Here is a 17,855-nt window from a genome sequence, read left to right as displayed (position 1 = left end):
ACCCCTGAGGTTCTGTCTCTGTGGGTCACATGGGCTCTGATCCGCCCCTCCCTATAGTTACATCCCTGAGGTTCCGTCTCTGTGGGTCACATAGGCTCTGATCTGCCCCACCCTATAGTTACGCCCCTGAGGTTCCGTCTCTGTGGGTCACATAAGCTCTGATCTGCCCCTCCCTATAGTTACACCTCTGAGGTTCCGTCTCTGTGGGTCACATGGGCTCTGATCCTCCCCTCCCTATAGTTACACCCCTGAGGTTCCATCTCTGTGGGTCACATGGGCTCTGATCCACCCCTCCCTATAGTTACACCCCTGAGGTTCCATCTCTGTGGGTCACATGGGCTCTGATCCACCCCTCCCTGTAGTTACACCCCTGAGGTTCTGTCTCTGTGGGTCACATGGGCTCTGATCCACCCCTCCCTATAGTTACACCCCTGAGGTTCTGTCTTTGTGGGTCACATAGGCTCTGATCTGCTCCTCCCTATAGTTACGACCCTGAGGTTCCGTCTCTGTGGGTCACATAGGCTCTGATCTGCCCCTCCCTATAGTTACGCCCCTGAGGATCCATCTCTGTGGGTCACATAGGCTCTGATCTGCCTCTCCTATAGTTACACCCCTGAGGTTCCATCTCTGTGGGTCACATGGGCTCTGATCCGCCCCTCCCTATAGTTACACCCCTGAGGTTCCGTCTCTGTGGGTCACATAAGCTCTGATTCGCTCCTTCCTATAGGTACACCCCTGAGGTTCCGTCTCTGTGGGTCACATAGGCTCTGATCCACACCTCACCTGGATGAAACGCCTGTCATTACGATGTGGAGCGGTGGCTGCACCTGACATTTATATTCACAGTAAAAGCGTTTGATGATGTTGAGATTCAGGAATCATAAGTCATTTATCCTCAGTCTAATCTAATTTATCCTAAAGATGAGCCGCGCTGTTGTTGTCGAGCGTCTCCATCCACACGTGTCCTCACCGGGGCGGCCGCGAACGCTCACTGGGATTTCTCACAAATTGCTGCACATCTGCATTGTGTAAAGACAATTATCAGGAAACATGTCTATTTGTGCAGCGTAAGTGAAAGAACAGAGCGAAGGCGAAAAACAGCGAATGGAGATTGGGGTGAAAGCGGAAGAGAGAAAGCGGGCGACCCAAAGCTGATTATACAGAAAAACAATACGCCGTGTAATGAGAGCGGGGAAATGTACATAATACACCTATATGGGGAGAGGAGCATGCTGGTATATAGGTATATATGTACAGCTGATAGAACAGGGGTATATAGATATATATGTACAGGTGATAGAACAGGGGTATATATGTACAGCTGATAGAACGAGGGTATATAGGTATATATGTACAGCTGATATAACAGGGGTATATAGATATATATGTACAGGTGATAGAACAGGGGTATATAGGTATAAATATGTACAGCTGATATAACAGGGGTATATAGGTATATATATGTACAGCTGATATAACAGGGGTATATAGGTATATATGTACAGGTGATAGAACAGGGGTATATAGATATATATGTACAGCTGATAGAACAGGGGTATATAGATATATATGTACAGCTGATAGAACAGGGGTATATAGATATATATGTACAGGTGATAGAACAGGGGTATATAGGTATATATGTACAGCTGATAGAACAGGGGTATATAGGTATAAATATGTACAGCTGATATAACAGGGGTATATAGGTATATATGTACAGCTGATAGAACAGGGGTATATAGGTATATATGTACAGCTGATAAAACAGGGGTATATAGGTATATATGTACAGCTGATATAACAGGGGTATATAGGTATATATGTACAGCTGATAGAACAGGGGTATATAGGTATATATGTACAGCTGATAGAACAGGGGTATATAGATATATATGTACAGGTGATAGAACAGGGGTATATAGGTATATATGTACAGCTGATAGAACAGGGGTATATAGATATATATGTACAGCTGATAGAACAGAGTATATAGGTATATATGTACAGCTGATATAACAGAGTATATAGGTATATATGTACAGCTGATAGAACGAGGGTATATAGGTATATATGTACAGCTGATATAACAGAGTATATAGGTATATATGTACAGCTGATATAACAGAGTATATAGGTATATATGTACAGCTAATATAACGAGGGTATATAGGTATATATGTACAGCTGATATAACAGAGTATATAGGTATATATGTACAGCTGGTATAACAGAGTATATAGGTATATATGTACAGATGATATAACAGAGTATATAGGTATATATGTACAGCTGATAGAACAGAGTATATAGGTATATATGTACAGCTGGTATAACAGAGTATATAGGTATATATGTACAGATGATATAACAGAGTATATAGGTATATATGTACAGCTGATATAACAGAGTATATAGGTATATATGTACAGCTGATGGAACAGGGGTATATAGGTATATATGTACAGCTGATAAAACAGGGGTATATAGGTATATATGTACAGCTGATAAAACAGGGGTATATAGGTATATATGTACAGGTGATAGAACAGGGGTATATAGGTATATATGTACAGCTGATATAACAGGGGTATATAGGTATATATGTACAGCTGATATAACAGGGGTATATAGGTATATATGTACAGCTGATAGAACAGGGGTATATAGATATATATGTACAGGTGATAGAACAGGGGTATATAGGTATATATGTACAGCTGATAGAACAGGGGTATATAGATATATATGTACAGCTGATAGAACAGAGTATATAGGTATATATGTACAGCTGATATAACAGAGTATATAGGTATATATGTACAGCTGATAGAACGAGGGTATATAGGTATATATGTACAGCTGATATAACAGAGTATATAGGTATATATGTACAGCTGATATAACAGAGTATATAGGTATATATGTACAGCTAATATAACGAGGGTATATAGGTATATATGTACAGCTGATATAACAGAGTATATAGGTATATATGTACAGCTGGTATAACAGAGTATATAGGTATATATGTACAGATGATATAACAGAGTATATAGGTATATATGTACAGCTGATATAACAGAGTATATAGGTATATATGTACAGCTGATATAACAGAGTATATAGGTATATATGTACAGCTGATATAACAGAGTATATAGGTATATATGTACAGCTGATGGAACAGGGGTATATAGGTATATATGTACAGCTGATATAACAGAGTATATAGGTATATATGTACAGCTGATATAACAGAGTATATAGGTATATATGTACAGCTGGTATAACCAGGGTATATACGGTGTATTATGATGTATATACAGCTGGTATATATTGGGCATCCTGCGGGTACACTTATAATTCAGGGTTGTAGATGGATTTTGCGCAGGTTATTGATAAGAGGGTCCTCATCGTATTTAGTAGTCGCCGTTTTTACCTTCATTATTATCTTTTTCAGCCACAAATTGTAAATTCACTGATGTTAGTTAAATAGTTTTCATGGTTGTGAATTTTGATGACTTATTTTGAAGCACAAATCATAGAAAACACGGCCCCTGCCTGGGAGGTGGTGCGGGGCCCGGGGCCCCTGGGGACCGCGAGGTTATAAGTGCTTGTTATCTGCCGGCTGCCGTCCATCTCCTGCCCATAATTACCGGGCACAGAACCAGCTCTGCACACAGCAAACACATGAGGAAGCGTTACACTGTGTCAGCGCAGGGAGACAAGGGCTGCAGGGGTTCCATCCCGCCTCTAGGGCGCGCTCTGATCAACTGTGTGTGTATATTTGCTATTTACCTAGGGAGAAATGATAACATACTGATGGTATTGAACAAAACATAAAAAAATTATAATAATAATTAGGGTCCCCTATGTCTTAACTACCTGAAATCACAGAGCAGGAGGCGGCCATTATAAAGGGGTCTACATGGGGAGATGGCAGGAGGAGCCCACCACTGTCCAGGAGAAGACCAGCACTGTCCAGGAGCAGACGAGCACTGTCCAGGAGCAGACGAGCACTGTCCAGGAGCAGACGAGCACTGTCCAGGAGAAGACCACCACTGTCCAGGAGCAGACGACCACTGTCCAGGAGGAGACGAGCACTGTCCAGGAGGAGACGAGCACTGTCCAGGAGAAGACCACCACTGTCCAGGAGCAGACGAGCACTGTCCAGGAGCAGACGAGCAGTGTCCAGGAGCAGACGAGCACTGTCCAGGAGCAGACGAGCACTGTCCAGGAGAAGACCACCACTGTCCAGGAGCAGACGAGCACTGTCCAGGAGGAGACCACCACTGTCCAGGAGCAGACGAGCACTGTCCAGGAGGAGACAAACACTGTCCAGGAGGAGACGAGCACTGTCCAGGAGCAGACAAGCACTGTCCAGGAGCAGACGAGCACTGTCCAGGAGGAGACGAGCACTGTCCAGGAGCAGACAAGCACTGTCCAGGAGCAGACAAGCACTGTCCAGGAGCAGACGAGCAGTGTCCAGGAGCAGACGACCACAGTCCAGGAGCAGACGAGCACTGTCCAGGAGAAGACCACCACTGTCCAGGAGCAGACGAGCACTGTCCAGGAGGAGACCACCACTGTCCAGGAGCAGACGAGCACTGTCCAGGAGGAGACGAACACTGTCCAGGAGGAGACGAGCACTGTCCAGGAGGAGACGAGCACTGTCTAGGAGGAGACCAGCACTGTCCAGGAGGAGACCACCACTGTCCAAGAGCAGACGAGCACTGTCCAGGAGCAGACGAGCACTGTCCAGGAGAAGACCACCACTGTCCAGGAGCAGACGAGCACTGTCAAGGAGAAGACGAACACTGTCCAGGAGCAGACGAGCACTGTCCAGAAGGAGACCACGACTGTCCAGGAGGAGACCACCACTGTCCAGGAGCAGACGAGCACTGTCCAGGAGGAGACGAACACTGTCCAGGAGGGGACGAACATTGTCCAGGAGGGGACGAACACTGTCCAGGAGGAGACCAGCACTGTCCAGGAGCAGGCGAGCACTGTCCAGGAGCAGACGAGCACTGTACAGGAGGAGACGAACACTGTCCAGGAGGAGACCAGCACTGTCCAGGAGGAGACCAGCACTGTCCAGGAGCAGACGAGCACTGTCCAGGAGGAGACCACCACTGTCCAGGAGGAGACCAGTACTGTCCAGGACGAGACCAGCACTGTCCAGGAGGAGACCACCACTGTCCAGGAGGAGACCACCACTGTCCAGGAGCAGACGAGCACTGTCCAGGAGGAGACGAACACTGTCCAGGAGGGGACGAACATTGTCCAGGAGGGGACGAACACTGTCCAGGAGGAGACCAGCACTGTCCAGGAGCAGACGAGCACTGTCCAGGAGCAGACGAGCACTGTCCAGGAGGAGACGAACACTGTCCAGGAGGAGACCAGCACTGTCCAGGAGGAGACCAGCACTGTCCAGGAGGAGACCAGCACTGTCCTGGAGGAGACCAGCACTGTCCAGGAGGAGACCAGCACTGTCCAGGAGGAGACAAGCACTGTCCAGGAGGAGACCAGCACTGTCCAGGAGGAGACCAGCACTGTCCAGGAGGAGACCACCACTGTCCAGGAGGAGACCACCACTGTCCAGGAGGAGACCACCACTGTCCAGGAGCAGATGAGCACTGTCCAGGAGGAGACCAGCACTGTCCAGGAGCAGACGAGCACTGTCCAGGAGGAGACGAGCACTGTCCAGGAGAAGACCAGCACTGTCCAGGAGAAGACCAGCACTGTCCAGGAGGAGACCAGCACTGTCCAGGAGGAGACCACCACTGTCCAGGAGGAGACCACCACTGTCCAGGAGGAGACCAGCACTGTCCAGAAGAAGACCAGCACTGTCCAGGAGGAGACCAGCACTGTCCAGAAGAAGACCAGCACTGTCCAGGAGGAGACCAGCACTGTCCAGAAGAAGACCACCACTGTCCAGGAGGAAACCATCACTATCCAGGAGGAGACCATCACTATCCAGGAGGAGACCACCACTGTCCAGGAGGAGACCAGCACTGTCCAGGAGGAGACCAGCACTGTACAGGAGAAGACCAGCACTGTCCAGGAGGAGACCAGCACTGTCCAGGAGAAGACCAGCACTGTCCTGAAGAAGACCACCACTGTCCAGGAGCAGACAAGCACTGTCCAGGAGAAGACCAGCACTGTACAGGAGAAGACGAGCACTGTCCAGGAGCAGACGAGCACTGTCCAGGAGCAGACGAGCACTGTCCAGGAGGAGACCAGCACTGTCCAGGAGGAGACAAGCACTGTCCAGGAGGAGACCAGCACTGTCAAGGAGAAGACCAGCACTGTTCAGGAGAAGACCAGCACTGTTCAGGAGGAGACGAACACTGTCCAGGAGGAGACCACCACTGTCCAGGAGCAGACGAGCACTGTCCAGGAGGAGACGAACACTGTCCAGGAGGGGACGAACATTGTCCAGGAGGGGACGAACACTGTTCAGGAGGAGACCAGTACTGTCCAGGAGCAGACGAGCACTGTCCAGGAGCAGGCGAGCACTGTTCAGGAGCAGACGAGCACTGTCCAGGAGGAGACGAACACTGTCCAGGAGGAGACCAGCACTGTCCAGGAGCAGACGAGCACTGTCCAGGAGGAGACCAGCACTGTCCAGGAGAAGACCAACACTGTCCAGGAGAAGACCAGCACTGTCCAGGAGGAGACCAGCACTGTCCAGGAGGAGACCAGCACTGTCCAGGAGGAGACCAGCACTGTCCAGAAGAAGACCACCACTGTCCAGGAGGAAACCATCACTATCCAGGAGGAGACCATCACTATCCAGCAGGAGACCATCACTATCCAGGAGGAGACCACCACTGTCCAGGAGGAGACCAGCACTGTCCAGGAGGAGACCACCACTGTCCAGGAGCAGATGAGCACTGTCCAGGAGCAGACGAGCACTGTCCAGGAGCAGGCGAGCACTGTCCAGGAGCAGACGAGCACTGTCCAGGAGGAGACGAACACTGTCCAGGAGGAGACCAGCACTGTCCAGGAGGAGACCAGCACTGTCCAGGAGCAGACGAGCACTGTCCAGGAGGAGACCACCACTGTCCAGGAGGAGACCAGCACTGTCCAGGAGGAGACCAGCACTGTCCAGGAGGAGACCACCACTGTCCAGGAGGAGACCACCACTGTCCAGGAGCAGACGAGCACTGTCCAGGAGGAGACGAACACTGTCCAGGAGGGGACGAACATTGTCTAGGAGGGGACGAACACTGTCCAGGAGGAGACCAGCACTGTCCAGGAGCAGACGAGCACTGTCCAGGAGCAGGCGAGCACTGTCCAGGAGGAGACGAACACTGTCCAAGAGGAGACCAGCACTGTCCAGGAGGAGACCACCACTGTCCAGGAGCAGATGAGCACTGTCCAGGAGGAGACGAACACTGTCCAGGAGGAGACCAGCACTGTAAAGGAGCAGACGAGCACTGTCCAGGAGGAGACCAGCACTGTCCAGGAGAAGACCACCACTGTCCATGAGAAGACCAGTACTATCCAGGAGGAGACCAGCACTGTCCAGGAGGAGACCAGCACTGTCCAGGAGGAGACCAGCACTGTCCAGGAGGAGACCAGCACTGTAAAGGAGCAGACTAGCACTGTCATGGAGGAGACCACCACTGTCCAGGAGAAGACCAGCACTGTCCAGGAGAAGACCAGCACTGTCCAGGAGGAGACCAGCACTGTCCAGGAGGAGACCAGCACTGTCCAGGAGGAGACCAACACTGTCCAGGAGAAGACCAGCACTGTCCTGAAGAAGACCACCACTGTCCAGGAGCAGACAAGCACTGTCCAGGAGAAGACCAGCACTGTACAGGAGAAGACGAGCACTGTCCAGGAGCAGACGAGCACTGTCCAGGAGGAGACCAGCACTGTCAAGGAGAAGACCAGCACTGTTCAGGAGAAGACCAGCACTGTTCAGGAGGAGACGAACACTGTCCAGGAGGAGACCACCACTGTCCAGGAGGAGACCACCACTGTCCAGGAGGAGACCAGCACTGTCCAGGAGAAGACCAGCACTGTCCAGGAGGAGACCACCACTGTCCAGGAGGAGACCACCACTGTCCAGGAGAAGACCAGCACTGTCCAGGAGGAGACCACCACTGTCCAGGAGGAGACCACCACTGTCCAGGAGGAGACCAGCACTGTCCAGGAGGGTCAGTAGAGAAGCTAAAGAATACTCATTAGTGTCTAGAACACAACAGGCGTTGTGGTGCAATGTGTCTGAATGGAGGAGACGGAGGCATGTGGCCCTGCAGTGTAAAGCATGGTGGTGCATATAGAATTGGGTGACCTAAGGACAACAAAATGTAAGGACCACAGACAGCATTTCACCTCAGTGAAAAACATAGTGGTGGAAAAAGACCAAAAGCCATTGGGGGGTATTTATCAATTTTGCATGTTGACAGTTTCTTTTTACCCTTTTTTTTTCACTTTGGTTTTCGTGGACATTCCCCAAATTTATCATTTGGTGCAAGTTGTTAGTAATTTTGGCTCAAATGTTGAAATCAGCCGTTCACAGCGCCTTTTACACAGAACTTACCACCACAGAGGACGCGTATTTTACCCTGTAGAGCGGCCATATTGGAGTCCCTCCTGCAGTATATCAGCGACGTGAGTTATTTTCTTTTGTGTGGTTTATAGCCGCCATGTGAAATGGATTTTATTTTCAACTTGGGTATTTTTTATTTATTTTTTTACTTTAGTGCAGTGGTCTTCAACCTGCGGACCTCCAGATGTTGCGAAAACTACAACTCCCAGCATGCCCGGACAGCCAATGGCTGTCCGGGCATGCTGGGAGTTGTAGTTTTGCAACATCTGGAGGTCCGCAGGTTGGAGACCACTGCTTTAGTGCTTACCTTTCCTGAACCTCTGTGGCCATGTCCAATGCTGGCTCAACGGAGGGTGAAGGTCCCTCAGAGACAACTATGGCGCAGGATAGTATTGCGCAGCCCCGGAGGCGTCGCTGCTCTCAAAAAAAAAAAAAAATTTTTATGTATTTTGATGCCTTTACATTTTCTGACATTGCTAAGTGTGTTTTCCATGTGCAAAATATCTTGGCGGGGATTTGCACCCAAATTGCGCCAAAGATCGATTGGCGCAAATGATGAATTACTGACTAAAGTTGAAATCACACACGGGACCGTGTGATTTTGAGAAAGTTGTAAAAATGACAGTGGAGATGATGCGCCAAAGTTACGTGAACAAAAAAAACCCGCATAAATCCTTTGATAAAGAACTTAAAGACTTTTAATAAAGAACTTTATAAGAGACTGAGACCTGCAGTGTAAAGCTGTAAAGCATGGCGGTGGACAACTCCTGGTATATATATAGCAAAAAGAAAGTCCGGCACAGGGCTGTGGTTTGCAGTTAAAAACGCTGAATTTCTTTATTTCAGTATAACGCAATACACAGGATAACCTGACGCGTTTCGCACCCGAGTGCTTAGTCGTAAATCTACGACTAAGCACTCAGGTGCGAAACACGTCAGATTATCCTGTGTATTGCGTTATATTGAAATAAAGAAATTCAACGTCTTTAACTGCAAACCACAGCCCTGTGCCGGACTTTCTTTTTGCTGTACGTTGTGAGAGGCGGAGGCGGTACCGGCGTGTCCGCAGCACGAGCTAAGGAGCAGCCGCGGATGTGGTGAGCGGTAATCCATTGTTGTGCATAGATATATATATATATATATACAGGACTACACCCCCCATCATCTCCAGGTATGAGTAGTCTATCCGGTGTGATCTGTATTCCCGTCACTCTCTCCCCTTCTCCATTGGAATGCATTGTGACGCCCCCGGATTGGGTTTAGATGCAGCCGAGTTATCGTGTAAATCGGATCAGACGTTCATCAAACTCAATTTACTCCGCTGCTTCCAAAGCGAACACCTGGTGCCCTGCGCTGGCTGGGAGCGCACACTCAGCTCTGCTAAACCGTGTACAGAGAGGGATATAGAGGACGCTGCCGCTGCTGCACCCTTGTACTGCTCAACCTAACCCAGCAGCATCCTTAGAGTCATCACCAGCTCGGCCACTTTGCTGCAGATTCGGGGGTCCCGATTATTGGGCGGTCAAGGATAGATGTACCCCCCCCCCCCCAATAATGAAAGAATAAGAAATAGGGCACGTAGCAGCAAACAGAAGACAACCATTGCTCCCTCCAGAGCATCAATCATAGTGCAGCATTACCCTCTAAGGCAGTATTTCCCAACCAGGGTGCCTCCAGCTGTTGCAAAACTACAACTCCCAGCATGCCCGGACAGCCGAAGGCTGTCCGGGCATGCTGGGAGTTGTAGTTTTGCAACAGCTGGAGGTTCTTGTGTATGCCTTGTGCTAACCTGTTTTAGGTGGCAGTCATGATGGTTTTGCAGAGAGCGTGTGGAGTCTGATCACTGCACCTGGTGGATGGACCCTGCTGGGGGCACCCTGGTTGGGAAACACTGCTCTAATGTGATTTCTCTGCATAACAGGAGGATGAGAGGAGTAATCCTTCCATGATGTTCTGCTGATCTGTTAACCCCATGATGGCCGGAGACAGACACAATGTATCACAAGAGTTTTCAGACCCATTACATTGTTCACATTTTATTTATTGTTGTGTATTATTATCCTGCAAATACACACACACACACACACACACACACACACACACGAAGTCTCCAGTAGTTGGCGGACTGTGCAAGCAAATGAACTGAGCAGTGACTAAAGCTGGGGAAGGAGTAGTTTTGCGGACATGTGCTAGTAGCCATTTTGGATTTTTCAGTTCCAGCAAAGCAAGCAGAAGAAAGAGCGGACACAGAGGGACAGCCTGTAAGGGAGTTTGGTTTAAAGAGTGCCGGCCTGCTAGCAGGTTGAACAAGGTCTAGTACAGGTAGGAGGATAGCCTCTGTGAGCAGTGAAAAGTACTTGAAGCTAGACGGAGATAAATTACAGCCTGTGTAAGGTTAAAGGGGTACTCCGCTCCAAATGCTTGGAGTGGGAGGCGGGTGTTGTATCATCATGATGTCACGGCCATGCCCCCTCAATACAAGTCTATGGGAGGGGGCATGGCATCTGCCACGCCCCCTCCCATAGACTTTCATTGAGGGGGCATGGTGTGACTTCACGAGGGGCGTGCCCGTGATGTCACGACCCCCGCCGCCTGCACCCAGCGTTCTAAACGAACACCGGATGCTGCACAGAGATAAGATGCATTGGGGCGGAGTACCCCTTTAAGACCAAAACACAACTGGACATCCTAAACTCACATACTGATAAAAGACATTTTGCAGACATTCTGTGAGTTTCAGCCTACTGCAAGTAACACTGTGGAGAAGGACTATGTATGGGCCCAATCCATTCAATGTGCACCAACTGAAGGTAACAAACGGCTGCTATAGCAATGAATAGGGCTTGGATTTATCTGATTTTGTACTATTCTATACCTTACTGCATTTTTTTTTTATGCATTGTTGTTTACTTTAATTTTAAAGCTAGATTTATGACTTTTTTGTTTTCTCACAAATGTTCCCAATAGGATCCCACATCCATACCCCGGATGATCCAATGGGAGGAGGCACTGCCCCTAGTGGAAGCTCAGGATCGGCCTGCCCACAAAGAGGTCTAAAGGGTAAGGGACTACAGTTATATAGATGGAAATCCTGAAAACCTCATTACAAGAGCAAAAACCAAGTCATGAGGTGGGAAAGAACTGCCTGTAGAGCTCAGAGACAGGATTGTGTAGAGCTGCATATCTGGAAAAGGGTCCAAAACAGTGGCCTCCATTATTCTTACATGGAAGAAGTTTAAACAACAGAGACTCAATCGTGCTCATGGCGCCGGAGGTCTAGCGGACCCTTACATTTCACTATGTATTTGGTATCGGAGTTTGGTTGAATATTTATCATCCGTGTAATGCTCTGGCGGTCGCCATGGCTCCTCCTCCTACGTTTCCCCAAACTCTTTTTTTAATTATTAATGCAGATAAATGACGGACGCGGTCACGACCGCGGTAAATCTATACACGGGAGAGCGAGCGTCCAAGTCAATCTGTGTTATCTCCGCCAAACCCTGCGAGTAATGGAGCGTGAAGAAGCAATTTGTAATTTTTTTTAATGATACAATGTAACAAGACGACGTAATTTATACCTAGAAGAAAGGAGACAAGACGTCTCCAAGGGAAGGCATCAGGGAGCAAATGTAATACCGTACGATACGTGTCATGTAAATATACCATATATATATATATATATACTTGTGTGATCATCAGAGGAGAGGAGGTCAGAAGTATAACCCCCATCATTGTAATGTTGTGACTGTAGCAATAGACACAATGGGGTTACCCTATAGTAGCGGGACATTTCACTGTCATATTTTACCTTTCCTGACATGTCACCAAGGTGTCTACCACATTTACAGCACAGGGATGGCGGCATCTCTACAGGGAGATCCTGTCCTGTACGGTAAGAAAATGATAGAAACCGAAACAGAGCAGAACATGAAAGATGGAATCCAGAGGAAGATGACGAAAAATACAAGACGTCTCCTCACAGAACACCCACACTTCATCTACAATAGGATATAACAGTCACATAAGAAACCGGTATTATAGTAGTTATATTCTTGTATATGTCACGATTCGGCTTCCAGGTAGTGGATCCTCTGTGCCAGAGAGGGATAGGCGTGGACCGTGCTAGTGGACCGGTTCTAAGCCACTACTGGTTTTCACCAGAGCCCGCCGCAAAGCGGGATGGTCTTGCTGCGGCGGTAGTGACCAGGTCGTATCCACTAGCAACGGCTCACCTCTCTGGCTGCTGAAGATAGGCGCGGTACAAGGGAATAGGCAGAAGCAAGGTCAGACGTAGCAGAAGGTCGGGGGCAGGCGGCAAGGTTCGTAGTCAGGATGGGTAGCAGAAGTTCAGGTACACAGGCTTTGGACACACTAAACGCTTTCACTGGCACAAGGCAACAAGATCCGGCAAGGGAGTGCAAGGGAGGAGACTAGATAAAGGCAGGGAGCAGGTGGGAGCCAATTAAGCTAATTGGGCCAGGCACCAATCATTGGTGCACTGGCCCTTTAAGTCTCAGAGAGCTGGCGCGCGCGCGCCCTAGAGAGCGGAGCCGCGCGCGCCAGCACATGACAGCAGGGGACCGGGACGGGTAAGTGACCTGGGATGCGATTCGCGAGCGGGCGCGTCCCGCTGTGCGAATCGCATCCCCAACGGCCAAAACAGTGCAGCGCTCCCGGTCAGCGGGACTGACCGGGGCGCTGCAGGGAGAAAGACGCCGTGAGCGCTCCGGGGAGGAGCGGGGACCCGGAGCGCTAGGCGTAACAGTACCCCCCCCCTTAGGTCTCCCCTTCTCTTTGTCCGGTAACTGCCTCCCCTGGGATGAGGACACCGGGAAAGAATGGAGGGTTTCCTCAACGGCAGGCAGTACAGCAGGAGTGGGAATGGGGAGGGAGGGCAGAGGGCGAGGCCTGGCACGGGGCAGTGTGACACCAGGACGGGGGCCATGGGGAGGCACAGAGGCTTGCCTGATGGGACTGGGAGGGGGGGAGAGGCACTTCCTGTGGCAGGCAGAGTCCCAGTTCCTGATCTCCCCGGTGGTCCAATCAATGGTGGGGGAATGAAGCCGGAGCCAAGGCAGACCGAGGAGGACCTCAGAGGTACAGTTGGGGAGAATGCAGAACTCAATCCTTTCGTGGTGGGGTCCGATAGACATCAGGAGGGGTTCTGTGCGGTAACGCACGGTGCAGTCCAATCTGGCTCCGTTGACCGCGGAAATGTAGAGCGGTTTGACGAGACGGGTCACCGGGATGCAGAATCTATTAACAAAGGACTCCGACATAAAATTCCCGGAGGCACCAGAGTCCAAGCAGGCCACGGCTGAGAGGGAGGAGTTGGTAGTAGGAGAAATCCGCACGGGCACCGTGAGACGTGGAGAAGAAGACTTAGAACCAAAAGATGCAACACCCACGTGAGCTGGGTGCGTGCGTGCGTTTCCCAGGCGTGGAGGACGGATAGGGCAATCCACCAAGAAATGTTCAGTACTGGCACAGTACAGACAGAGATTTTCTTCTCTACGGCGATTCCTCTCTTCCTGGGTCAGGCGAGACCGATCCACTTGCATGGCCTCCTCGGCGGGAGGCCCAGGCGAAGACTGCAAAGGATGCTGTGGGAGAGGTGCCCAGAGATCTAAGTCTTTTTCCTGGCGGAGCTCTTGGTGTCGTTCAGAAAAACGCATGTCAATGCGGGTAGCCAAATGGATGAGTTCTTGGAGGTTGGCAGGAATCTCTCGTGCGGCCAGCACATCCTTGATGCGACTGGATAAGCCTTTTTTAAAGGTCGCGCAGAGAGCCTCATTATTCCAGGATAGTTCAGAAGCAAAAGTACGGAATTGTATGGCGTACTCGCCAACGGAAGAATTACCCTGGACCAGGTTCAGCAAGGCAGTCTCAGCAGAAGAGGCTCGGGCAGGTTCCTCAAAGACACTTCGGACTTCAGCAAAGAAGGACTGGACTGTGGCTGTGGCAGGATCATTGCGGTCCCAGAGCGGTGTGGCCCAAGACAAGGCCTTTCCTGAAAGAAGGCTCACTACGAACGCCACCTTAGACCGTTCTGTAGGAAACAAGTCTGACAACATCTCCATATGCAGGGAACACTGAGACAAAAATCCACGGCAGAGTCTGGAGTCCCCATCAAATTTGTCCGGCAGGGACAAGCGGAGGTTAGGAGCGGCCACTCGCTGCGGAGGAGGTGCAGGAGCTGGCGGAGGAGATGGTTGCTGCTGTAGCAGAGGCAGAATTTGCTGTAACATGGCGGTCAACTGCGACAGCTGCTGTCCCTGTTGGGCAATCTGCTGCGATTGCTGAGCGACCACCGTGGGAAGATCAGCGAGACTTGGCAGCGGCACCTCAGCGGGATCCATGGCCGGATCTACTGTCACGATTCGGCTTCCAGGTAGTGGATCCTCTGTGCCAGAGAGGGATAGGCGTGGACCGTGCTAGTGGACCGGTTCTAAGCCACTACTGGTTTTCACCAGAGCCCGCCGCAAAGCGGGATGGTCTTGCTGCGGCGGTAGTGACCAGGTCGTATCCACTAGCAACGGCTCACCTCTCTGGCTGCTGAAGATAGGCGCGGTACAAGGGAATAGGCAGAAGCAAGGTCAGACGTAGCAGAAGGTCGGGGGCAGGCGGCAAGGTTCGTAGTCAGGATGGGTAGCAGAAGTTCAGGTACACAGGCTTTGGACACACTAAACGCTTTCACTGGCACAAGGCAACAAGATCCGGCAAGGGAGTGCAAGGGAGGAGACTAGATAAAGGCAGGGAGCAGGTGGGAGCCAATTAAGCTAATTGGGCCAGGCACCAATCATTGGTGCACTGGCCCTTTAAGTCTCAGAGAGCTGGCGCGCGCGCGCCCTAGAGAGCGGAGCCGCGCGCGCCAGCACATGACAGCAGGGGACCGGGACGGGTAAGTGACCTGGGATGCGATTCGCGAGCGGGCGCGTCCCGCTGTGCGAATCGCATCCCCAACGGCCAAAACAGTGCAGCGCTCCCGGTCAGCGGGACTGACCGGGGCGCTGCAGGGAGAAAGACGCCGTGAGCGCTCCGGGGAGGAGCGGGGACCCGGAGCGCTAGGCGTAACAGTATATAGGTGCAGTATTATAGTAGTTATATTCTTGTATATAGGAGCAGTATTATAGTAGTTATATTCTTGTATATAGGAGCAGTATTATAGTAGTTATATTCCTGTATATAGGAGCAGTATTATAGTAGTTATATTCTTGTATATAGGAGCAGTATTATAGTAGTTATATTCTTGTATATAGGAGCAGTATTATAGTAGTTATATTCTTGTCTATAGGAGCAGTATTATAGTAGTTATATTCTTGTATATAGGAGACAGTATTATAGTAGTTATATTCTTGTATATAGGAGGCAGTATTATAGTAGTTATATTCTTGTATATAGGAGCAGTATTATAGTAGTTATATTCTTGTATATAGGAGGCAGTATTATAGTAGTTATATTCTTGGAAATAGGAGCAGTATTATAGTAGTTATATTCTTGTATATAGGAGGCAGTATTATAGTAGATATATTCTTGTATATAGGAGCAGTATTATAGTAGTTATATTCTTGTATATAGGGGCAGTATTATAGTAGTTATATTCTTGTATATAGGAGCAGTATTATAGTAGTTATATTCTTGTATATAGGGGGCAGTATTATAGTAGTTATATTCTTGTATATAGGGGCAGTATTATAGTAGTTATATTCTTGTATATAGGAGCAGTATTATAGTAGTTATATTCTTGTATATAGGAGCAGTATTATAGTAGTTATATTCTTGTATATAGGAGCAGTATTATAGTAGTTATATTCTTGTATATGGGAGCAGTATTATAGTAGTTATATTCTTGTATATAAGAGCAGTATTATAGTAGTTATATTCTTGTATAAAGGAGCAGTATTATAGTAGTTATATTCTTGTATATAAGAGCAGTATTATAGTAGTTATATTCTTGTATATTGGGAAGTATTATAGTAGTTATATTCTTGTATATTGGGCAGTATTATAGTAGTTATATTCTTGTATATAGGAGCAGTATTATAGTAGTTATATTCTTGTATATAGGAGCAGTATTATAGTAGTTATATTCTTGTATATATAAGAACAGTATTATAGTAGTTATATTCTTGTATATTGGGCAGTATTATAGTAGTTATATTCTTGTATATAGGAACAGTATTATAGTAGATATATTCTTGTATATAGGAGCAGTATTATAGTAGATATATTCTTGTATATAGGAGCAGTATTATAGTAGTTATATTCTTGTATATAAGAGCAGTTTTATAGTAGTTATATTCCTGTATATAGGAGCAGTATTATGGTAGTTATATTCTTGTATATAGGAGGCAGTATTATAGTAGTTATATTCTTGTATATAGGAGCAGTATTATAGTAGTTATATTCTTGTATATAGGAGGCAGTATTATAGTAGTTATATTCTTGTATATAGGAGCAGTATTATAGTAGTTATATTCTTGTACATAGGAGCAGTATTATAGTAGTTATATTCTTGTATATAGGAGCAGTATTATAGGAGTTATATTCTTGTATATAGGAGCAGTATTATAGTAGTTATATTCTTGTATATAGGGAGCAGTATTATAGTAGTTATATTCTTGTATATAGGAGCAGTATTATAGTAGTTATATTCTTGTATATAGGAGAAGTATTATAGTAGTTATATTCTTGTATATTGGAGCAGTATTATAGTAGTTATATTCTTGTATATAGGAGCAGTATTATAGTAGTTATATTCTTGTATATAGGAGCAGTATATAGTAGTTATATTCTTGTATATAGGAGCAGTATTATAGTAGTTATATTCTTGTATATAGGAGCAGTATTATAGTAGTTATATTCTTGTATATAGGAGCAGTATTATAGTATTTATATTCTTGTATATAAGAGCAGTATTATAGTAGTTATATTCTTGTATATAAGAGCAGTATTATAGTAGTTCTTTTCCTGTAGATCGTTTTTTCCCCTGTAGATAGTTATTCAGGTATCAGTGACATCTCTTTGTTGTTCTTATATGTTGTCGTGTTATATTCTCAGTTTTCTGTCCCTTATGACTATCATGAATTAAACATCATAGTTTCGGGTCCCGGATTGCGGTTCTCGCTCTGTTTGATGACAGGACCATAGTGCACTTGTACACTTCACACCATCACCCTGTCCTGGATATAAGAGTTTTTCTTATCTTAAAGATTTAGCTAAAAATAAAAGATTAAAGGAAGAAATGTTTCCTCTGAAGGCCAAGTATTCAGGGCAGGGGCCATATCCG

The 17,855-nt window shown here is 47.8% G+C and overlaps 1 protein-coding gene and 1 long non-coding RNA gene across 3 annotated transcripts in view; one reads left to right on the top strand and one right to left on the bottom strand.

Annotated features, from left to right (window-relative positions):
- PDE2A (phosphodiesterase 2A) overlaps positions 1 to 17,855 on the bottom strand; it is a 762,902-nt gene that overhangs the window by 585,048 nt on the left and 159,999 nt on the right. The gene's annotated exons all lie outside the window — the stretch shown is intronic.
- Positions 1 to 17,855, top strand: part of LOC130358193 (uncharacterized) — a 223,320-nt gene that overhangs the window by 53,979 nt on the left and 151,486 nt on the right. The window contains exon 2 of the long non-coding RNA XR_008889433.1: positions 11,534 to 11,626. This is a non-coding gene — a long non-coding RNA (uncharacterized LOC130358193). The remainder of the gene's footprint in view (positions 1 to 11,533; positions 11,627 to 17,855) is intronic.

Source organism: Hyla sarda, chromosome 2 (genome assembly GCF_029499605.1).
Source record: "Hyla sarda isolate aHylSar1 chromosome 2, aHylSar1.hap1, whole genome shotgun sequence".
Taxonomy (NCBI): Eukaryota; Metazoa; Chordata; class Amphibia; order Anura; family Hylidae; genus Hyla; species Hyla sarda.
The sequence above is the reverse complement of the archived record's forward strand: the minus strand, read 5'-3'. Positions and strand labels throughout refer to the sequence as shown.